This window comes from Arachis ipaensis, chromosome B06 (assembly GCF_000816755.2).
Source record: "Arachis ipaensis cultivar K30076 chromosome B06, Araip1.1, whole genome shotgun sequence".
NCBI classification, from domain to species: domain Eukaryota; kingdom Viridiplantae; phylum Streptophyta; class Magnoliopsida; order Fabales; family Fabaceae; genus Arachis; species Arachis ipaensis.
This window is the reverse complement of record NC_029790.2, coordinates 127,884,497-127,888,588: the sequence shown is the minus strand read 5'-3', so window position 1 is coordinate 127,888,588 and position 4,092 is coordinate 127,884,497. Positions and strand designations below refer to the sequence as shown.

At 33.3% G+C, this 4,092-nt stretch overlaps 2 long non-coding RNA genes across 3 annotated transcripts in view; one reads left to right on the top strand and one right to left on the bottom strand.

Moving 5' to 3' along the window:
- LOC107605195 lies at window positions 209-3,897 on the bottom strand. 2 transcript variants are annotated; one of them, XR_001612474.2, is made up of 4 exons: window positions 3,741-3,897; window positions 3,551-3,667; window positions 2,332-2,403; window positions 209-908 (listed from the first exon to the last, which is right to left on the bottom strand). It is a non-coding gene; the product is annotated as an uncharacterized LOC107605195 (long non-coding RNA). The 2 variants fall into 2 exon arrangements; XR_001612473.2 differs by having other exon boundaries at window positions 209-2,403.
- The window catches only part of LOC110263586, an 11,285-nt gene continuing 9,602 nt past the window's right edge, over window positions 2,410-4,092 (top strand). Inside the window, exon 1 of the long non-coding RNA XR_002349411.1 lies at window positions 2,410-3,475. This is a non-coding gene — a long non-coding RNA (uncharacterized LOC110263586). The remainder of the gene's footprint in view (window positions 3,476-4,092) is intronic.

The window sequence follows — 4,092 nt, the reverse complement described above, 5'->3', positions numbered from 1 at the left end:
GTACATATAGTAATTTATTCTTTTTTTTTTTTAATTTTTTTTATTCAAGAGTCAATCTTTTGTCTATTTTTGAAAGTTTCATATCACTTCTCTAAGTTCGTGTTCATCAAGAATCAACATCCCTCCTTTCCAAGGTCATTCATTCATCATTCTCTCTATGCACTCATAATCACAATTATATACTACCACATGTAATATGACAAGACAATTGTAAAATAAACTCAATTTCTAATATGATAACACCACTGTTCTCTTCTTTTGTCTTTTGAATACTGCTTGAAGACATGACAGGAGACATCATTAAAATAAAAACATTAAACTAAAAACTAAAAAAAAATAGAAAAATAGGACTCATGCAAATAAACCGAAATAAACTGAAAACAGAAACATAATCATAATCATAAAGGAAGAAAAGCAGAAGGCAAGCATGAAAAGAACTCAACTACCTCAATGATCGTGGTGGCCATCCCCCTTATCCGGTTGTGTTCCTTGTGGTCCTTGCAGCCTCCCTATCTCCTGTCTCAATTGGAGAAGCTCGAGGTGCATTCTTTCTTGCACAGTCACAATCTGACGGAGAAGGACACTATGGTTTTCTTGGTTCACCCTTATCTCACGGAGAAGGACATCATGGTTATCCCTTATCTGACGGAGAAGGACATCATGGCTATTTTGGAGAAGGACATCATGGCTATTTTGGTTCACCCTTATTTGCTCAAGGGACGCAGTCAATTGTTGCCAATACTCTTGTGGCGGAAAATAATGCCCTTGAGGCACGAGGGGTGGTGGAGGAGCTTGTTGTGCTTCTTCTTCGGCTTGTCCTTCTTCTTCTGAAGCCATCTGATCCAACCTCTGTTCTATATTACCATTACTTTCCCTTCCCATCTAAGCTTGAGTACGGATCAACCTTACTATTAAAAAAACTCTTTAGAGCAAAGTGATTATGCAACTTTGGTTGAAACCAACAATTTGAAAGAGTATTCGTCAAACACATGAAGCATTATTTCTGCCAAGGAGGAATCATATTCTTTCTACTTATGTTAATATAATGGCGGGTGGGGGATATTGTTACGAGCAAAGTTTCTTGTCACTGCATACTATTAAAACTAGAGGCAGTAGATCCATTAGCCATTCAAGTTGTGAATTGTGATTATGGACTGTGCTAAAAAAACATCAAGTTGATGGTTCACCGGTCACAACTATAAATAGCTCCTGCACAACTATTGTCTATAAAAAGCTCAATCCACTTACCAATTAGATATCATGATATGTTTGACTACTCGAAACACCTATATGAACTAGCACAACAACATAACATAACTAGATCGAGGTATATTAGCCTTGGAAATAACCAATCAGGGATAAAAAATATAGTTCTTGCCGAGACAGTATAAATCGATCAACGAGGTAACCAATCAAAGTTCACTAATTACAAAACTGAACTCTTTAGCTCAAGACAGTACCAATGATTTGTCGGGAGATGCAAAATGAACACAGGAAGCACACACATTTCCCCATTACAAAGTTCATATACAAAGTTCATCCATTTCTTATAATGCCCCCCAAATCAAATACACTGTCAAAAGTTATCCTCTTAAACAAACCAAAATATTCATTTATGACCTATATAAAAAGAGGAACTTTAAGCATGAAAATTGAATTAGTTAGTTAACATGAAAACCATCTACAAATAACATGAACACCTTGAAAGAACTCTCCAAGATTATACTGAAGATCAAAACACAGACATTAAAGAAAGAAAAATAGATTTGTATCAGCTTATGTGAATACAGTCATTTCTCTGCATCCCATATATCAACCTTTAAAAAATAATAATAAAATAAACAAAAAACCCAAGATTTTACATCAAAACTACAGAAAACAATGAAAGAAGAAAAAGAAACAATACCACAACATTTCATTTCAATATTTTTAAATAATAATTGAAAAAAAAAAAGCATTACCCTAGTAAAAACCTCCAAAAAACTTTCCCAAGATTCCTATACTACATTTCTTGAATCTACAGCTTCACTAAAATATGCTATTGCTTTTCATCTATTAAATTGCAACGAGATTTAATCATAGGAGTATATGAAAAGCTTCAGAACTAATTAATATCAAAGTCATTATTATAACATCGTTGAAACTATCAACCATGGTGATTCAATAGCAATGAAACACAGAATTCAAACATCGATGCAGAAAAGAAAATGAGAAAAGTGGAGAAAGGAGTTCATGCGCAACCGAATCACTCAATAGTTCCAAACCTAGCATCAGATAAATGTAATTGCATCAATAAAATCAAATCAGGAAAGAAGCGTTAATGAAGCTAACCAGAATCTGGTGATTAAGCAGTAGAGGAGTTTGGTTCCCTCTTTTTACCCGTGATTTGATTTCTCTCTGTCTCTAAAATTAAAATCAATCATGAGTCATGAACCGAGCATAAGCCACAAATTTGAACTAATTTTAAAATTTTTTTTCTATAAAATAACATGCTGAGAGATTAAATTATCTAAAAATGTAAATAATAAAAAATTAATTTAATTATTTATTTTAATAAAATAATTGATTTGTAAAATTTTTAGGTAGCGTTTGGTAGCAAGACAGAGACCGAGAGACTGTGACAGAGAGACAGAAATTAAAATAAGTCTCAATATTGTGTTTGGTGTATAAAGTGTATAGAACTGAATTATGTCTCAGTATCTTATTTGGTTTGAATTAAAACTAGAGACTGAAATGTTTAAATTTACAAAATTACCCTTAACCTTACAATGTAAATATAATAGAAGGAGAAAAAGTGTGACCAAAAAAAATATTCTATTTATGAGTTGAATTTGTTTCTGTATGATTTCTATGATGCTTTTTCGGGTGTTGTCATGGATAAGAGGGGAAGAATGATTTAATAACATGAACACATAATCTAAAGTAATATAATGACTTAGTTAATTAGGACAAATTTGACAAAAGTTTGTTTCTCATTCTCAGAGAGACACATATATAGCTAGGCATTATAACCATGCTATATCAATATTATTTAATCCTTTGTGTGAGAGAGAGAGAGTGAGTGAGTGATAGACCAATATGGTTTATAACAAGAGCAAGAAGATAAAATTTATGCCGTTAAATCTTAATAAAGATTGGAACAAACCATCATATAAATTTTCAAAAGGGTCATGCATGTATCTAGCTATGTAACTTCTTATATAATGATTTTCAATCATGATCATCAGTGTGTATATAGAATTATTCAGACCATAAATCTCTTACTCCTGTTAGCTATAAACTACAATTAATTCCCATGTAACAGTGGCATTAATAATTCCCAAAAACAGATGGCAAATCCCTGAATATAGGACAAAGTCACAAAGACAAAGGATTTCTTCAACATCAGTGCTACTACTTCACACCATTAAGAAAATAACAAACCAAGCAAAATAGTAACTTGTCTCTTTTCAAACTTTAATTTCTCCAAATCAAAGTCATATTGCTAGGTCACGACCAAATCCACATATTAGGGCACGACCAAAAAAAATGAACAGAATCAGTAAAGTACCAGCAACAGGGGAGAAAACAGGGGAGAGGCGAGTTGGTGGCTGACGTCGACAGCAACAGGGGAGAGGGGGCAGCTTGGTTCTTCGATTGTTGTAACAGGAAAGAGGCAGCAGCCGTCCTGTGAAGGAGAAAACGAGGAAATGAGAACATAGGGGCTACGAAGATGAACTTGAAAACAGCGACTCACTTACCTAGCGATGGCTACGCCAGCGGCGAGGAGGTGACTGTTCTTCGACTGGTGATGGAGAGGCTGCAGTGATGTCCTTGAAGAAGAATGAGAAGATGAAGGAGTCACCAGGTTAACAATGAAGCCCTTATTTACATTAGAGTAATATTAGAAACTTACAATTATTAAATTAGAATGGGGTAATTTAGGTATAAATTATAATTAAAATTTAGTTAATTATAGCATACAGATGTAAATTCATATAGAGAATACATATATTCATTTTAAACCATACAAATTATTATTTAATAATACTAGTGCTATGATTGATATACACGTGTAGTTATTTTTAACCACAAAAATTTAATTTGTACAAA